General features: G+C 43.3%; 1 protein-coding gene and 1 long non-coding RNA gene across 2 annotated transcripts in view; one reads left to right on the top strand and one right to left on the bottom strand.

Moving 5' to 3' along the window:
- Positions 1 to 19,427, bottom strand: part of SLC14A2 (solute carrier family 14 member 2) — a 495,750-nt gene that overhangs the window by 195,729 nt on the left and 280,594 nt on the right. The window contains exon 3 of the mRNA XM_069569056.1: positions 18,539 to 18,624. The gene's annotated coding sequence lies outside the window, so the exon portion shown is untranslated. The remainder of the gene's footprint in view (positions 1 to 18,538; positions 18,625 to 19,427) is intronic.
- The window catches only part of LOC138428380 (uncharacterized), a 72,539-nt gene that overhangs the window by 41,464 nt on the left and 11,648 nt on the right, over positions 1 to 19,427 (top strand). The window contains exons 4-6 of the long non-coding RNA XR_011252425.1: positions 8,267 to 8,350; positions 17,546 to 17,605; positions 18,084 to 18,259. This is a non-coding gene — a long non-coding RNA (uncharacterized lncRNA). The remainder of the gene's footprint in view (positions 1 to 8,266; positions 8,351 to 17,545; positions 17,606 to 18,083; positions 18,260 to 19,427) is intronic.

Genomic DNA, 19,427 nt, shown 5'->3' with positions numbered 1-19,427 from the left:
AATGGCAACCCACTCCAGTACTCTTGCCTGGCAAATCCCATGGATGGAGGAACCTGGTAGGCTGCAGTCCATGGGGTCGCTGTCCACAACTGAGCGACTTCACTTTCACTTTTCACTTTTATGCACTGGAGAAGGAAATGGCAACCCACTCCAGTGTTCTTGCCTGGAGAATCCCAGGGACGGTGGTGGGCTGCCGTCTAGGGGATCGCACAGAGTCGGACACGACTGAAGTGACTTAGCAGCGTGCATATACCTGTAAACCGTATTTTGCAGAGATGCTTTAAAACTTCCATCAGATATTCTAAAGAGTGTGTGATCCCCAAACACTCAGTAAGTTAGATGATTCTTATCTCTTCCCCACCAATGGATGACTATCCCTCTCAGGATCGTGGTGCTGGGGGTGCTCAGGACAGGGAAAGAGGTTTCAGAAGGAGCCAAGGAACAGTGTCACATAGGCCAAAGGAGGCAAATGTTCTAACATGTGGGGTCTAGGCAGTGGCTAAACAGTGACAAGTGCTGCTGACACCAAAGGCTTGGACAAGCTGGCAAAGCATCTGGCAGTTAGAGAAATTTCTGTGAAACTGTGGGACCAGAAAGCAGACTGGCAGATGTTAAAGAAGGTGGAGAAGAGGAAGAAAATCTGGAGAGCATGGATGTACTTCTTTAAAATCTGATTAAGGAAAATGGAGCAAGGGAATGCTAGCTTGAGGGGAAGCAGGGCCAAGGAAAGTCCTCTCTCTCTTTTTTCCCTTCCCCCTAAAAATGTTAGATGATGTGTTTGTCAAAGAGACCAGGTGAGAAAGAGAGAGCCTAATTAGGAGGAAGGAGGGAGTGAATCCTGAGCTGAGACGGATGGTTAACTTAGATTTGGGACTCTCCTGCTGCAGCAGTGGTGAGGGGAGGGAGAGGTGAAGATACAGGGAAAGTGTTAGCTTCTTGTGAGTTTCTTGCCAATTTCATCTGCAGCACCACTTATGGCTCTTTCAGCAGCAGCAAACTCTGCCATCCAGCCGGGCGACTTCCCGTCACTCCAGGCACAAGCCTCTTGGCTCTGGGCATCTGGCAGCCTCTCTCTGCCCTTCCCAGCCTGTTCTGAGTCTTACCACCTCCCAGCTTCAGACACTGACCCTGTCTGGGGGCTTCTCCTGCTGTTCCCTGTGGCCTCTCCTTGAGCCCCCAGCTTCACTGAATTCTCTTAGGAGTGACGTCAGTAGTAAAACACAGAAATGTACTTGAGCAATGGTTTTCTTTGTTGTTGATTTATATGATTGCTAAACCTTTTAGAAAACTTGAAGTACAGATGTATCACTTTATTGTTATGAAACATTATATTTGGCAACTTCTGTATAAAGCTTTCTTTCTGGGTGTTGGACAGGAATGGACTTTCGTATTGTTTCTAAAATACAATCAGAGTCTTCTTATTATTTTATTTTTGGTTTCTTTCCCAGAGACATAACCTCTCAAGTGTATGAAAGAACGTTTTCAGTGAGGTCCTAAAGCACATTTTCTTCCTACCAAAGCTCTTTGAGTATGATATCCACCTCTGATTTCCTTTTTAATAGGAGATGCTTGGAAGGCTTTCAAAGCCTGTATATAAAACGGATCCTAAGGACATCTTACTTAAGCTCCTGAGTCAGTGGGTCATTTTCTCTGGGAACAGGCCCACCTTTTAAAAATCCTTCTTGCTCCCCAAGCCAGCTGGTGACCGCCCACCGTTCTCATGGTAGGACTTCATCAGAGCTGGAGCTTACTTTTGAATCCCTCTTCTTCTTTGGGGACCCCTTGCACACTCTCTGTGTGTCTAAAATGCTCATTGGTTGCATACTGTGGTTATGAGCAAGATGTAGGTTAAGTCAAAATGGATTTTGTTGGGAAGCTCAAAGGCAGGTGTCAGTGGAGAGGCCTTTTCTGAGCATCCCTTTAAAAATAATATCCCTTTCTCTCACCCATTGCTCTCTGCCCTGCTTATTCTGCATTATTGTTCTACATAGGACAAAATTGTCCTCACCGGTGGTGCTAGTGGTGAAGAATGCATCTGCCAATGCAGGAGACCTAAGAGACATGGGTTCAATCCCTCCGTTGGGAAGATGCCCTGGAGGAGGAAATGGCAACCCACTCCAGTATTCTTGCCTGGAGAATCCCTGTGGACAGAGGAGACTGGTAGGCTACAGTCCATGGGGTCGTGAAGAGTTGGACATGACTGAAGCAACTTAGCATGCAGCTCATGATGGATAATTTATGTATACCTTTGTCTTTTTAGTGGAATGAGGGCTCCATGGAAACCAAGACACTTTCTGCTTTCAACCTGCTGTATCCTCACTGGCCTCATACTGTATAAGGGCTCAATACACATTTGTTAATTGTGTGAATGTATGTGGCATTCAGAACCATACTTGCTTGAATCTGGGAGGCCATGAGGTACAGTGAGGAAAAAGCTGAACTGGGAGCCAAGAAATCCAGGCTTACCTTTTGCCTCTGTCATCAGTCACCATGCCCCTTCCTTCTACCTCTGAGAGGTCACCCAGCCCCTAAAGTCCCTTACAACCCTGATAGTCTTTGGCTGTTTGAAGGGAAGAGAAGAGTGGAAGAGGATGTGAGCTGTGCTGATAATCAGCATGGTTTATATATCTGACTCTCCCAACTGATGTGGTGACATTTGGAACATTTAACTTTTCTGAGGGTATATAGAAAAGGTAATACTTCTCTCATAAAATGTTGTGAGCACGGAATAAATGATACAAGTGAAGAACTGGGTTCTTTCACATCTGGTGCTACGTCAGGGATGAGGTTGCCCTTGGGAATGGAAATGGCCTCGTTCATTCATCTTCCTGTTTCCACTATCTGGTTTGGAGATAGATCACCACGTTACTGCATGAAACACCGTCCATCAGGAAACTGGTATTGCCACGTGGAGCCTTAGGATTTGGCCTTTGCTCCTATTTGGAGGGTGGCCTTCAAGATCTCAATAAACTGGTCAGACTTGTGACCTGAAGCTTTCCCAGGAGTGGGAGAGTGGTGCTTGGTCATAGGCATTGCATGTCCCTTCCACACTTTTCTTTGGGCTCTGGATTGCCACATGGCAGATACTAATTGCCCTACAAGTTGAGTCCTCAATGTTGTTGACCTCTCCAGTGAATCATCATGCCTGAGCGATTGGGATCCCTCAAGAGTTGGAACCACGTTATTAATGAGTGTGCCTTTCCCAGTGTGCCGTGGAGAGGACCAGAGAAGTAGAAGTTGCTCACTTCAGTAAGATGGCAAGGTGCTCTCTGTCCCAGCAGAAATACATGTGGCAGAATCCCAGAGTTGCAGCTAAGACAGAACCTTGGCTTTAATCACTGTTCCTCTGACTTCTCTTCAAGGCTTCAACCTCTCACCTGTTTCTACAGGTCACCAGGGAGCTGGGTGACATTTTAAGTTCAATACTGGTTACTGGGAATCAGTCAAGTGAAATTTTTCCCCTTCATTTAGTTTAAATAGAAAGAAGTCTTCTACCAGAGTCTTAGAAACAGTGCTCTTAGACCTCTGTCTTTGAAATAAAAAAAAAGAAAGATCTTACTTAGCCTCAAATTTCTTCCTTCTTTCACATCCCTGTGTATTTTTATCTCTCCCCTGTCCATTCTTATGTCTTCCTGCTCTCCCGTACTCAAACCAACTCAGCCTTTGACAAATATGCATTTGAGCATAGTACAAAGGGACCCACGGGATAACAGATGAAGTTGGGAGGAAAGTGGTGGCCAGATATTAAAAGACCTGGCTTTCTATTTTAGGAATTTGACTTTATCCTCAAGTCTATAGAGAAGCATTAAGAAAGGGGGTGTGGGGACTTCCCTGATGGTTCAGTGGTCAACAATCTGCCTTCTAAAACAGGGGCTGCAGGTTCAATCCCTGGTCAGGGAACTATTAATAATACCTTGCATGCCTCAGGGCAACTAAGCCTGCGCACAGCAACGACTCAACCCGTGTGCTCTGGAGCCTGCGTCCACAGCTAGAGAACCCTGTACGCTGCAGCAAGGAGCCTGTGTAACTTTTCAGGAAAGACTCAGCACAGCCAAAATAATCTCTGTCTCCATTATGTCAAGAGTGGACCTGAGAGGGTTAGCTTGGAAACAAATTAAAGCTGAAACTACAGGAGGGCAGTGGACAGACAGGAGAGATGTGAAGAGAACGGGAACAATAGGGCTTACGGACTCTGTCAGTGATGGTGGCAAGGAGAGGAAGGAGTCTGAGATGCCCCTGGGGGTTGGCCTGGTCGAATGGGTAGATGACGTTTGTAACTGAGGCAGGAGCAGGGAGCAGTGTGGGTGTGTTTGGCTGGGTTTTTAATGGGGACTGTGGACATGAGAAAGGAAAATAAACAGAGCCGAGGGTGGGAGCACGAATGCACAGTGGCACTTGTACAACTTGGGAGTGTGTACTTTCTCCTGGAGAGTTCAACTGCCCGATGGAGAAGTAGAGTCTTAGTTAAAAGTAGTCACCCAGCCCTCTTTTTGGTTCCTGGGTGCCCCTTCTGATAGCCCCAGTCTAGGGAAAGAAGCATATGACATAAAGAAGGTACACTTCTTTCTGCTTTGTCAGGACTTGACTTCAAACATGAGAGTCCACAGAACATAGATCTGAGCTCCTTGTCTTTCCTCTCTGCAGACATAGTTTGGTGGGAACAGGCTTTGCACTCAGATGATAAAGACTATGAATTGATGTTTCCATTAGTTCTTATCCAGTGGCCTTATTGGGCTAGGTCAGCATCAAAAGATCATGCAAGGAAGGTTTCTGTTCACTAAGCTCAGTTATTCTATCAAAAACCTTCACCAAATGCCTAACATGTGTAGGAAAAAAGTAGAAATGAGGCACAGAGAACAGTGAAGTTAAGGAGATGCACCCAGAAGCTATAACCAAAACAATAGTAGAAAGCAATTCAAATAAGAGAATTTTGACCTAGTAGTTGGAAGACTAGACTTCTTATTTGAGCTCTGTGGTGCCTGTAGAATAGTGGGTCCAAGCTCAGTCCCTGGAGTCAGAATGCCTGGTTCACAAATCTTGGCTTTGTCCTCAACTAGCTGAGTAACTGGGATTATCACAGGGCTTAATAATCTGCTTAAGTACTCAGACTAGTGCCTGACAAAGGGTGAAAGTTAGTGAATGTTGCAGTTCTTATTGTTGTTCTTATGAGCTGGGACAATTCAATTCTGTCTTTAGCAACAATGTCTTCATTCATAGAATGAGGGCAAGATATTCTCCTTTCAGAGCCTGTTCTGAAAAGACTTAGGGCTCCTCCATCCTACTCTATCATTTCATTCATTTTATCCATCATTACCTTGGGATTTCCTATCAGTTTTCGCTTGAAGGATCCTGAAAAAAAAGTTGTGCATCACTGGGCCAGATGGTCTAAGGGTCATCCTTAATAAAAGTATTTGATTCTCTGAGTGAAAGATATGCCATTGATGGAAGACTGTGGGGTCTCAGAGGAGGTCTCAGAGGAGGATGCCTAAGTAAGCCAGGTAGGGCTCCTTGGAAGGAGTGAGTTGGAAAGTTAAAATATGGTTGGAAACTGCTAGGAAAGCAATTTCTAGAACTGGAAGAGAAGGTACAATTCCTGAAGACCAGGAAGTGTGAAGCATAAATGCAGAGCCAAACCTATGGTGAGAGAAGAAGGTTAACTGCTCAATTCAGACCTTTTCTGGAGGATGGAGAAGCGAAACGTGAATGAGTAAATGGGAGACAAAGGGTTCAGGTATAACTGACCCAAATAGAAGTTTGACCAAAGTGTGAAGCAATGATGGCAAAGATGATCGGCACCACTCAGGAAACAATTCTTTAGTCCACGCTGTTTCTTGCATGAACAGGAAAGCAATGTCCAGAGTAGGCAAACTTTTGTCCATGGGCACACAGTGAGTTGCTGCTGGCTGTTGACTAATGGGCCATCCCTCTTTCTTCCTCAGCAATACTTCCTTAGCAAAACTTTTAGCTGGGCACACTGCTGACTGGATTAAAGGAAATGTTTTCTAGCCTCCTTTGGGGTTAGACATGGGAGGCCTGCATAAAGTTAGGCAATACGTATTGACTAGGCAATATGATGTCCTTGAAAGTTAAGGATTTTCAAGAAAGAATTTTTAGAGGGATACAGACATACACTAAGAACCATTTTGGCCTTCCCATCCCCACTTCTTTCTGCTCCCCACCGGGATGGCTTTTGGCTGTAGGATCATCTCAGATCATGAAGTGGCCTTGGAGTTGGAACTCATGTAACCAGGGGTGGCAGAGCAGAAAGGTGGAAAGAACTTGTGTCCTGGGGATATCACATAGCCATCATATTAGCTCCGGACTGCCTACCTCTGAATTCTTTTAAGTTGGGAGAAATACTCTCCTATTGTATTTAAACCATTATCATTCCTGGGCCAGAATCCTAGCTACAGAATGCAGTTCTAGACACCTTGGCAGAGCTGGGCTGGTGGAGGCCCTGTGTGCTTTGTATGTCTTGCTTGGCAGTGCTTCCTGCATGACCCTATGCTGCCGTGTGTGAAACTGTCTAGGTGTGTGCATGAGCAGAAACCCAGAGCCAAAATCATTTTCAAAGCTGTCAGCTCTCTTTCCTGCAGACTCACCCTCCCCACTGCCTTTTCATTTCCACCAGAGGAAAGAGAAGCCGCTGCTGAATAACTCTCTTTCTTGAATTGTTTACTACATCAAACCCTCAATATCCACAGCACAGAATATTATAATGTTAACATCTCAGCAGAATTAGTTTTTTTATTAAGAAATAAAACATCATAGGTTGAGTTGAACCCTCTTTGCACTCTCCTTAAGCTAATTTTTCTCCCCTTTCCTCTGAGAAACCGGCCTCCTGAACTTGTATGGCTCTTTCTGTTTTTATGCTTTTGCCTCACATATGTTTAAATCTGTAAATCACAGACAATATTGCTTTGTATGTTTTAAACATGGGTGTAAATGGTATATTAAAAAGACTTGATTCTTTTCACTCAACTTGGGTTTCTCAAAAGCATCCTCCTTGATAACGTGTGTCTAAACCGTGAGGCTCACAGATACGCATGTCTGCTCCTTCTCCATTGTCCTGTCAGTGAGCATTTACATTGCTTTAAGATTTTCAGTATTGAAAACAATGCAGTAATAAACATCCTTTTAAATGTCATATTATACATAGGAGTTTTTCTAGGTTCATATACCAAGATGTAAAATTAGTTGTCATAGAAACACATATCTTCATTTTAGCAAGGTAGTTCCAAATCACTCTCTCAAGGAATTTAAGCAATTCATATTCCCTCCAAAACGACCCTGCTCATTTCTAATGAAAACTTGGTGTTGTTGAACTATTTAATTTTGGACAATTGGATAAGTGTGAAATGATATTTCACTGTTTTAATTGCAATTTTCCTGATTATGAATGAAGTAGAGCATCTTTTAATATTTTATAGGCCATTTTGATTTACATCTTTGTGAACTATTTTTATATTTTGTCTGTCTTTCTATTGGCTGTTTTTTACTTATTGTACTCTTTTCCTCACATATTTTAGATATTAATCCTTTGCTGGTCAAATACATTGCAGATTCCTCCTCCAAGGCTCTCTTGTTTGACTTTAGGCTTTGCTTACAGTGTCTTTGATCATACAGAGTTTTTAAATTTTTAATGTAATCCAATTTATTTACCTTTCTCTTTTGTGCTTTCTTTGAATCTTAAGAATTCTTTTCCTGATATGATATAAAAATATCTTCCTGAATTTTCTTCTAATAGTTTAATTTTTTTTTTTAACTTTTAGCCTCAAGTCCATCTGGAGCTTATCTGCAATATTTTGTGTTATTTTGTAAATGTCATAGAGCTCCAATGACAATTTTCCAAAAGGATGAGCCATTTGTAGTGACAATGTATATCAAGCAGTCCATTCTTTGCCTACTTATTTGTAACCACCCCGTCATGCACCAAATTCCCCCAAATGCATGGATATCTTTCTGGACTTTCTAGTTTATTCCATCAGTTTCTATCTCTACACTTCCACCACACTATTTTATCATGTGTTTTGATGTCTGGGAGGTAAGCTTTTCTGTTTTGTAAACTTTATTCTTTTGGCTCTTCTTGGCCTTTTTTGGCTTTCATATGATTTACATTTTCCCCCTAGTTTTATTGAGATATAATTGTTATACATCACTACATATGTTTAAGGTGCACAACATGGTGGTTTGGCTTAGTACGTCATGAGATGTGGATGACTTTGATCGACCTTGTAATGAAATGCTTCCTTCCTACCTCTGGCAGCAGGTACATTTCTCTTCCTCATCTCCATTCTGAAGTTCTGGATTCCAGCACCCGTCGTGTCACCAGATGGCCATCTGTTCTTGGGTGAGTCATCTGCCCTCTCTGGATTTTACTTTCTTATCTTTCAGATCTGCTCTGCCTACCTCACGGGGATGCTGAGCTGATCAAATGAGATAACGGTGTGAGAATGCTTTGAACAGGTAAAATCACTGAGGCAAAGTGAAAAAGAATTAAAAAAAAAATCATCTCAGGACTGACCCAAGCAAAATGAAAGTCAGATGGCTTTACCATCAGCTTCCTGCTTTCTTTATCTTCTCTGACCCTTCTTTCTCCCACACTTTCATGGCTGTGAACAGAGAGGTCTTCTTTTTAGGGGTGGACATCATGATAATGGATCAGAGGCAACTCAGGTTCATAAAGCTTGGGTCCAAAGGTGAGACTTAAGGCAAGTCACTCAAACTCTTTGAATCCAATTTATTCATCTTTACAAAAGGCATTCTAATTCCCTCTGCTAGCTAGTTTTGTGAAATTCAAAAGAAATAATGTAGATGAAAGCACCTGGTAAAATGAAGTGAAGACTATAAGAGTCAGAAGGGGTTATCATTAGTGTTCTTGCTGATATTAACATGTGACACAGGACTTACAGTGATGTTTGCTGTGTTGAAGTGCTTTGCTCCTACCACTTGGATCAAGGCAGGCAGGAAATTCAAACCCACTTTGCCTTTAAGTATGGTTGACCCAATACAGTACCTACACAGTCTTCTAGAAGATTCAGGAAGTCTTTTTTTTCTTTCTTTTTTTACTTCATTTTACTTTACAATACTGTATTGGTTTTGCCATACATCAACATGAATCCTCCACGGGTGTACACGTGTTCCCAATCCTGAACTCCCCTCCCACCTCCCTCCCCATACCATCTCTCTGGGTCATCCCAGTGCACCAGCCCCAAGCATCCTGTATCCTGCATCGAACCTAGACTGGCGATTCATTTCTTATATGATATTATACGTTTCAATGCCTTTCCTCCCAAATCATCCCACCCTCTCCCTCTCCCACAGTCCAAAAGACTGTTCTATACATCTGTGTCTCTTTTGCTCTCTCGCATATAGGGTTATCATTACCATCTTTCTAAATTCCATATATATGCGTTAGTATACTATATTGGTGTTTTTCTTTCTGGCTTACTTCACTCTGTATAATCGGCTCCAGTTTCATCCACCTCATTAGAACTGATTCAAATGTATTCTTTTTAATGGCTGAGTAATACTCCATTGCGTATATGTACCAAGCTTTCTTATCCATTCATCTGCTGATGGACATCTAGGTTGCTTCCATGTCCTGGCTATTACAAACAGTGCTGTGATGAACATTGGGGTACACGTGTCTCTTTCAGTTCTGGTTTCCTCGGTGTGTATGCCCAGCACTGGGATTGCTGGGTCATAAGGCAGTTCTATTTCCAAGTTTTTAAGGAATCTCCACACTGTTCTGCATAGTGGCTGTACTAGTTTGCATTCCCACCAACAGTGTAAGAGGGTTCCCTTTTCTCCACACCCTCTCCAGCATTTATTGCTTGTAGACTTTTGGATCGCAGCCATTCTGACTGGTGTGAAATAGTACCTCATTGTGGTTTTTTCCTTAAGTAGCATTCTCTTTAGATTTTGCAACCTGGCTGCACAGAGAAGCACACGTGGTTGGGAGTGCACGATGTCTGTACAACCAGGCAGAGCTGCCCTGAGGCAGGTGCTGGGCTCAGTACTGAACTGAGAAAGTGAGAGCCTCCTGGGTTCAAGGGTGGGAACACACTAGCCTTCCTGCCCTTTTCACAGATACTACTCCGTAAAGTGAACATTAAGGTCAGTCTTGATGTTCTGTGAAAGGACTTCCCTTGGAGTGAGCATACGGCAGTGTCCCAGCATCTTTCTAACCCTTGCTACTCAGATGACTGGAGCATCTTTTGCTCTAGTGCCAAAATCAGACTTGAGCTTGGGCCAAGTGACATTCATGGGCCAGATGACATGAAGCTACAACCCACCTGCCTAATCTAATATAGCACGCCCTTTTCCTTGGTAATTGGGTTCTTGCCCTTTTCTCAGTTCTTTTGAAGCAAAATTACTTACTGATTCTTAAGCCATTTCCATGGCTGATGCTGGACTCTACTGTTTTCACCACCAGTCCCTGTCAAAAGTTAACAGAATCCTTCTAAGCCTATATCAGCATGACCACCCTTGCCATTAGTGGCTGACAATGTCCACCTTTCCCCGGTGATTTGGGGAGAGTCTTGGCTTTTTGACCAGGGTTTTTGACCTCATTTCCAAAGCTCATGATCTGCCTATCCTTTCTTCCACGGTTCCTGATTGAATCTTCTTCTTCCATCATCTGTAACTCCTGCCTTTTCTGACTCCTATATTTGTGCAATGTCAAGGTTTAGGCTGTCCTTCCAGACTCTATATTGTTTAGCTTTAAACTGTAGATGAAGCACATGACTCTTTTCTTTCTGATTTGTAAGGTCTGAATCTAGGACCACTTTGTGAAATCTGTCAAATAGACCACAGCTGAGTTTATTATTATTTTTTTAAATGTGGGCATAAAACTTAGGAATGGGTGTTCTAGTACAAGCTATGAAAGTATGCTTAGATTCTCCTTCATGAAGGAAGGACAAATTCCACTAGCTACTGGGAGTTTCTCTGTCCAAAGAGATCTGACTTGCTCAAGGTCACAACCCCTCCTTGGGGAAACTCATATCCTGTGACTACTTGATGTAATCACAGCTATCAGAAAGAAGAGATTTTAAAGGAATGGCCCCTTACAACAATTCTGAAAGGTCCTCTCAATTTTAGGGATCCCCATGAGATCAGTTGAGGCTTTGTGACAAGCCCACAGCCCCTCCCTCTGCCCATTTCTGCTTCCTTCTTTTCCCCTGCAGGGGCCAGTCCTGTGAACACTCTTACTTCTTATGCACAAGTCTCCATCTCAAGTTTGATTCCTGGAGATCCTGTAGCAGGTGCCCACAGTTATTTTCTTGCTGAGTCACCCAGTTCATTGACTCACCATCTTCTTTCTCTGTAAACTCACCCTCTCTATGGTAGGAAATATAATGCCCATCCCCACCCAGAGATGTCCATCCTCACTGCTGAAAACCTGCAAATGAGTTACCTTCTATATTTAAAAAGACTTTGCAAATGTGATTAAGATCACTGACCTTGAGATAGGTAGATTATCCTAGATGATTCAAGTGGACCCAGTCTTATCACATGAGACCTTAAAGCAGAGAAACCTTTCCTGATTATGGTCAAGATGTGACAACAAAAAAGAAAGATCAGAGAGTTGGAACACTGTTGGCTTTGAAGACGGAGGATGAGTCCACAATCTGAGGAATGCAAGTAGCTTCTAGAGGCTGGAAAGGGAAAGGGAGTAAACCCTCCCCAGAGTGCCCAGGAAAGAAGGCAGCACCACTGACACTTGTTTTAATCCAGTGAAATCCGGGTAAGACCACTGACCTACAAAACTGCAAGATAACAGATCTGTGTTGCTTTAAGTCTCTAAATGTGTATACTGTGTTACAAGAATAGGAAACTAATATATCCTTCGGGGTCATGCTAATACTTGCTCACTTGTGTGGCCTTGATGTGTACTTCATCTGTGTGAGCCTTAGTTCTCTACATAAAATGCTTAATTTGGGCCATATGCTTGCAAACCTCCTTCCATCTTGACACCTTATGGCCCTAAAGGCTAGATTCCCCACTTTGCAGCGTTTTTCTTTTCCGTCTAATGAGGCATTGTTTGTTTATCTTTTGGATGATTATACCAAGGCAAGCTTATCTGAGATGCTGCAAGAAGCAACAGAACAGCTATGCACCTGGGTCAGGACTGAGATTTCTTTCTCTTTGTCTGTCTGGCTATTCTGGTTTGTCTTTACACTGACTTCTAAGTTTCTTCTTCCCATGACTCCTCACAAATAGGAAAAAGGCATCTCAGCTGGTGAACAATTAATGAACCAAACTCTTGTGACCAGTAAATTCTGTCATTTTTCTCTCCACTAGCTTGCTCCTTGGAAGAAAACCTGTGATAAACCTAGACAGTGTTTTAAAAAGCAGTGACATCACTTTGCTGACAAAGGTCCATATAGTCAAAGCTATGGTTTTTCCAGTGGTCATGTACGGATGTGAGAGAGGGACCATAAATAAGGCTGAGCACTGAAGCATTAATGCTTTCAAACTGTGGTATTGGAGAAGACACATGGACAGCAAGAAGATCCAACCAGTCACTCCTAAAGGAAATCAACTCTGAATATTCATTGGAAGGACCAATGCTAAAGTTGAAGTTCCAATACTTTGGTTTCTTGATGCAAAGAGCCAACTCATTGGAAAAGACCGTGATGCTGGGAAAGATTGAGGGCAGGAGGAGAAGGGGGTGACAGAGGATGAGATGGTTGGATGGCATCATCGATTCAATAGACATGAGTTTGAGCAAATTCCAGGAGATAGTGCAGGATAGGGAAGCCTGATGTGCTGCAGTCTATAGGGTTGCAAAGAATCAGACACGATTGAGTGACTGAACAACAACAAAGAAAACCTGTAGGTATAATTAAAAAAAAAATTGTTACGCTAAAAATGCTCAAACTACCACACAATTGCACACATCTCACATGCTAGTAAAGGAATGCTCAATACGTGAGCTTCAGCAGGCTTCAGCAATACGTGAACCGTGAACTTCTAGATGTTCAAGCTGATTTTAGAAAAGGCAGAGGAACCAGAAATCAAATTGTCAATGTCCACTGGATCATAGAAAAAGCAAGAGAGTTCCAGAAAAACATCTATTTCTGCTTTATTGACTATGCCAAAGCCTTTGACTGTGTGGATCACAATAAACTGTGGAAAATTCTGAAAGAGATGGGAATACCAGACTACCTGACCTGCCTCTTGAGAAATCTGTATGCAGGTCAGGAAGCAACAGTTAGAACTGGACATAGAACAAAAGACTGGTTCAAAATAGGAAAAGGAGTACAGCAAGGTGTATATTGTCACCCTGTTTATTTAACTTGTATGCAGAGTACATCATGAAAAATGCTGGACTGGAAGAAACACAAGCTGGAATCAAGATTGCTGGGCGAAATATCAACAACCTCAGATATGCAGATGACACCACTCTTATGGCAGAAAGTGAAGAGGAACTAAAAAGCCTCTTGATGAAAGTGAAAGAGGAGAGTGAAAAAGTTGGCTTAAAGCTCAACATTCAGAAAACGAAGATCATGGCATCTGGTCCCATCACTTCATGGGAAATAGATGGGGAAACAGTGGAAACAGTGTCAGACTTTATTTTTCTTGGGCTCCAAAATCACTGCAGATGGTGACTGCAACCATGAAATTAAAAGACGCTTACTCCTTGGAAGAAAAGTTATAACCAACCTAGATAGTATATTCAAAAGCAGAGACATTACTTTGCCAACTAAGATCCGTCTCGTCAAGGCTATGGTTTTTCCAGTAGTCATGTATGGATGTGAGAGTTGGACTGTGAAGAAGGCTGAGCACTGAAGAATTGTTGCTTTTGAACTGTGGTGTTGGAGAAGACTCTTGAGAGTCCCTTGGATTGCAAGGAGATCCAACCAGTCCATTCTGAAGGAGATCAGCCCTGGGATTTCTTTGGAAGGAGTGATGCTAAAGCTGAAGCTCCAGTACTCTGGCCACCTCATGCAAAGAGTTGACTCATTGGAAAAGACTCTGATGCTGGGAAGGATTGGGGGCAGGAGGAGAAGGGGACGACAGAGGATGAGATGACTGGATGTCATCACTGACTCAATGGACGTGAGTCTGAGTGAACTCCGGGAGTTGGTGATGGACAGGGAGGCCTGGCATGCTGCAATTCATGGAGTCGCAAAGAGTCGGACACGACTGAGCGACTGAAATGAACTGAACCAAGATTACCTGTACAATCAAAGGTAGCAGTATTGTAGCTGTGGTAAATGTTAACTCAGCCTTTAGGAAAATCTATCCATGTTTTAGAGTTTAAAAAATGTCCTTAGCCTGATGGTTAGGAGTAAGTATAATAAAATGCCTCTGTAATTAAAATACTTACAAACCCACTAGACACAGCTGTTGTGAAGGGGAAAAAAATAGACTCTGAAATGGGATAAAAATAGAGCTTCATTTGGCCCTTTCACCCTCCTAGTGAGAAACCAATACGGTTGCCACTTCATTAACTGTTCTGTGTTAAGAAAGGCTGAGCTGACCACAAAATAACAATGGCAATAGCACAGTGATAATGATGACTCTTGGAAGCATTTATCTAGAACACTGTTTTTTTCAAAGCACTTCCTATTTAGATGTTTGAACCCCAAGTTCTCAGTGTTTTCCTAAGAAAGTGGGGGCGTTGGAGAAGGTGGTCATCACCTACTTGATTGGACAGATGAGGTACCCTTGTCCTCCAGAGTCTAAGTGACCCTCCTACATGGAGATCCAAGTCTACTATAGCTCACTCTTCCAGGCGGTTGGGTCACCCAAAGCAAGGTCAAACTCTGTCTCCAAAGACCTTATACTGCAAACCTAAGGACACCAGACACCGTTCTTTCTTTTCTTTCAGTAGAAAGAATAAATTTACTAAAATTTGCAGTTAACTGGGAAAAGGTCAAAGAATTGAACGGATGAAAATGAAAACCATAAGAAACCTAGAAACGGATTCCAGTCTGTCACCAGCCTCACGGAGGCTGGTGATGCTGGCCAGTCATGTGCTCAGAGTGGAGGCAAAGTGTCCTCTCTGCCTCATTCCTGGCTCTACTCAGGTGGCTTGGAGCAATAGCCAGGAGACTTGCACACCATGGCCTCTATAAAACATCATCAACTTCATTGCTACTTGCTCCTACCCCCATCTCCCAGCCCAGGTGCAATTAGACTGGCTAAAGACAATGGCACCCCACTCCAGTGTTCTTGCCTGGAAAATCCCATGATGGAAGAGCCTGGTAGGCTGCAGTCCATGGGGGTCGCTAAGAGTTGGGCACAACTGAGTGACTTCACTTTCACTTTTCACTTTCCACTTTCATGCATTGGAGAAGGAAATGGCAACCCACTCCAGTGTTCTTGCCTGGAGAATCCCAGGGACAGAGGAGCCTAGTGGGTTGCCGTCTCTGGGGTTGCACAGAGTCGGACACAACTGAAGCAACTTAGCAGCAGCAGCAGCAACCTTGAAGGAGACAAGACAACTGGAGACCAGTGGCACAAAAGGGAAAAACCCCCGAAGGCATCCCCAATTCTTTTGAACAATGAGGGGTGGGACTAGGTCTCCTCAATGATTCCATTCTTTCAACAAGATCTCATGTTACATTTGGTATCAGTTCAGTTCAGTTGCTCAGTCATGTCCAACTCTTTGCGACCCCAAGAATTGCAGCATGCCAGGCCTCCCTGTCCATCACCATCTCCTGGAGTTCACTCAAACTCACATCCATCGAGGCAGTGATGCCATCCAGTCATCTCATCCTCTGTCGTCCCCTTCTCCTCCTGCCCCCAATACCTCCCAGCATCAGAGTCTTCCAATGAGTCAACTCTTTGCATTAGGTGGCCAAAGTACTGGAGTTTCAGCTTTAGCATCATTCCTTCCAAAGAACACCCAGGGCTGATCTCCTTTAGAATGGACTGGTTGGATCTCTTTGCAGTCCAAGGGACTCTCAAGGGTCTTCTCCTACACCACAGCAATGCCAAAGAATGCTCAAACTACTGCACAATTGCACTCATCTCACACGCTAGTAAAGGAATGATCAAAATTCTCCAAGCCAGGCTTCAGCAATACGTGAACTGTGAACTTCCAGATGTTCAAGCTGGTTTTAGAAAAGGCAGAGGAACCAGAGATCAAATTGTCAACATCCGCTGGATCATGTAAAAAGCAAGAGAGTTCCAGAAAAACATATATTTCTGCTTTATTGACCATGCCAAAACCTTTGACTGTGTGGATCACAATAAACTGTGGAAAATTCTGAAAGAGATGACCTGCCTCTTGAGAAACCTATATGCAGGTCAGGAAGCAACAGTTAGAACTGGACAAAGAACAGACTGGTTCCAAACAGGAAAAGGAGTACGTCAAGGCTGTATATTGTCACCCTGCTTATTTAACTTTTATGCAGAGTACATCATGAGAAACGCTGGGCTGGAAGAAACACTAGCTGGAATCAAGATAGCCGGGAGAAGTATCAATGACCTCAGATATGCAGATGACACCACCCTTATGGCAGAAAGTGAAGAGGAACTAAAAAACCTCTAGATGAAAGTGAAAGAGGAGAGTGAAAAGGTTGGCTTAAAGCTCAACATTCAGAAAACGAAGATCATGGCATCTGGTCCCATCACTTCATGGGAAATAGATGAGGAAACAGTGGAAACAGTGTGAGACTTTCTTTTTTGGGCTCCAAAATCACTGCAGATGGTGACTGCAACCATGAAATTAAAAGATGCTTACTCCTTGGAAGGAGATTGCATATTGGAAAGCAGAGACATTACATTTGGTATAGTAGTATAATTTGATCTGAAAGATCTGGGTTCGAGAGCCAAGTGGTGTCTCTGACTGGGCTGTAATATGATCTTGGTTATTATGAGTTAGCCTCCATGAGGCTCAGTTCTCTTGCCCATGCAATGGATGGTAATATTAAGTCTCCTTCCCTATAACTCTTATCAGTTTGTCATGGGAGAGAAATGTTGGGACTTTATTGTTGGCTATGGTGCTCTCATTGCAAGTGTAGCCTGATCGTAACCACAGTGTCACAAGAGTTGGCACTGTGGCAGTGCTAGGAAGGCTCTTCTGAGATTATTCATCATGTGGGGATACTTGTTGGAGAAGTCACTGGTGCAGAGAAAATGTGTACTGTGACCTTTCTTGAATTGATTCCTTGGGGCTTTACCACAATCCTAAGAGGTAGATACTGTTATTGTCACTTTATATAACAAGAAACGAAGACAAGAGACTAAGAGGGGATAGCTGTGGTTTTAAATCTGTTATCCTGAGCCTGCAGTGGCTTCTGCAGTCTCCCGCAGCGGCAGGCACACCGAACTCTTCCAGTGCACAGCAACCTTGACCCCTTAGACCTTGTGCAGTGGCTTGTTGCCTTCATCATGAGAAGGAAGTATGGTTGGTATGAGAAGTTCCTTCATATAAGGCAGAATGATCCACTATTCAGAGAGTCATTGATATGTCAGCTAATCCCTGCCCTACGATAGATGCATATGTGTCTACTAAGAACTTCCTCAGCAAGAACTTGCTAGCACTATTTTTCCTGACAGCGCCCATGTTGTTCTCCCACCACAGGGTGAAGTTTCGGGGAGGTGACTGTCATGCAGGGACCAACCCAAGGCCTCTTTCATCAAGGTAATGCCCATATGGCTAGGTCTCACCAATGGGATGTGCTATGTGTCCAGGTGGGTAGGAAGTGAGCGTGCCATTCTTACTTTCTTCTTCCTTGTCAACAAGGTAGATCCAGCGTAAATCTCAGAGACCCTAGATGACAGCAAAGCCGCAAGATAGGAGGTGTCTGGGTTTCTGAATCACTGCTTTGACAAACCCTCATTTGGGCCTTATGTGAGAAACATCTATTATGTTAAAGCACCAAGATTCGAGTGTTATCCGTAATATTAGCCATTGTACTATATATCCTAGTGAAAAGAGGTCCACCAGTACCTCAGACCTGGTCCCAATCCTCCGCCATCTTGGTAACCGTGGACTTCCTTCCCTGTGGATACCGTATCAGCCATCCTATATACAGTTGCAGAGCATCTGATCTGCTTGTCAAACAACCAGTAAGTCTATAGCATCAGTAAATGACCCTAAGATAACATTTACATTGCAGGAACATCATTCCAACCCTGAACCAATGGCATCCCCACTCCAGCCTTCCTGATGACATGAGAGAGGAAAGGCAATGAAATGTGAGGACTATTAATGACACCTTCTCAGCCGTCTACCCCCTTTTCAAACTTGCAGATACGTCCAGCAGCGTCAGACCTGTTCATCTATTTTTGACATGTAAGTAGAATCGATCCCTCTGGAATCTTGCAGAGAGGAGGACCGCCTCACGATCACACTAACTTGTATCTAGAAGCCACCAGAATTGAGCTGCTAAGACACTGGCTCAGGGGGAGATCGTCGCAGGACCCAGCTCTCTTGGGTCCGTCACAGTTCCCATTGGCCCTTAATAACCTCAGAGGTGAAAAATAATTTTAGTTTTTCATGGGAGCATTATGGGTGGTAACAGTTGTTTTAGAAGACATAGATGCATCAACATGTTCTAGAACACACAGTTACCTTGGTCACAGTGAGCTCAATGGGTTCTGTAGAGAATCTTGTGAACTTCTGTTTAGTTGACTTCAAGCAGCATGCAAGAAACAGGCCTGTAAAGATAGACAGTGGAGGTCAGAAAAAAAGAGTCTAGAAAATTCAAATTACTTTGCTTTTTAATTTACTGCATTTACTTTTTAAAATATTTGTAAGCAATACATGTTCATTTTAGGAAAAAAAATAGACAATACACATTAGAAAATAAGATATAAAACTCATCTGTGATCCCACTGTTCAGATATAATGGCTATTAACCCATAGAGCTCCTATAGGTAGTTTCATGGACATTTATATATATATGGATATATATTTATCTGTTATTATAATACTTTAGTTATAAAACTGAGGTCATACTGTACACACTTTTTGTTCATTGACTTTAAGATATGACGAGCATCTTTTGCCAATAATTAAACTTCAACTCTGTGGTAGACAGCTCCTAAGAGGGTTCCCAATGATCCCTGCCCTCTGTACTCTCACTGATGTGTGATCCACTCCCCTGGAGTGTGGGTTAGACATCTGACTGACTTCTAACCAGTATGGCATGAGTGATGGGATGTCAGTTCTTGGACAAGGTTACAAACACTGGCTGCTGTCCTGCACATTTCCTCCTGCTCGCTGACTTGTTTACTGTGAGGAAAGCATCTGTGATGCTGTGACCCACCCTGCAGCAAGGAGGACAGTGCAACTGGAGTGAGGAACTGGGGGTGACCCTCAGTCCACATTCCCAGGGAAACTGGTTCCTGCCGACACCCACTGGAGTGAGCCTCCAAGTGGATCCTCTCCAGATGAAGCCTTGAGGTTATTCAAACACTTTGACCGTAGTCTTAGGAGAGGCCCTGAGTCAGAGGACCCA

Source organism: Ovis canadensis, chromosome 23 (genome assembly GCF_042477335.2).
Source record: "Ovis canadensis isolate MfBH-ARS-UI-01 breed Bighorn chromosome 23, ARS-UI_OviCan_v2, whole genome shotgun sequence".
Taxonomy (NCBI): Eukaryota; Metazoa; Chordata; class Mammalia; order Artiodactyla; family Bovidae; genus Ovis; species Ovis canadensis.
Note: the sequence above shows the minus strand (reverse complement) of the source record. Positions and strands in the feature narration are given on the sequence as shown.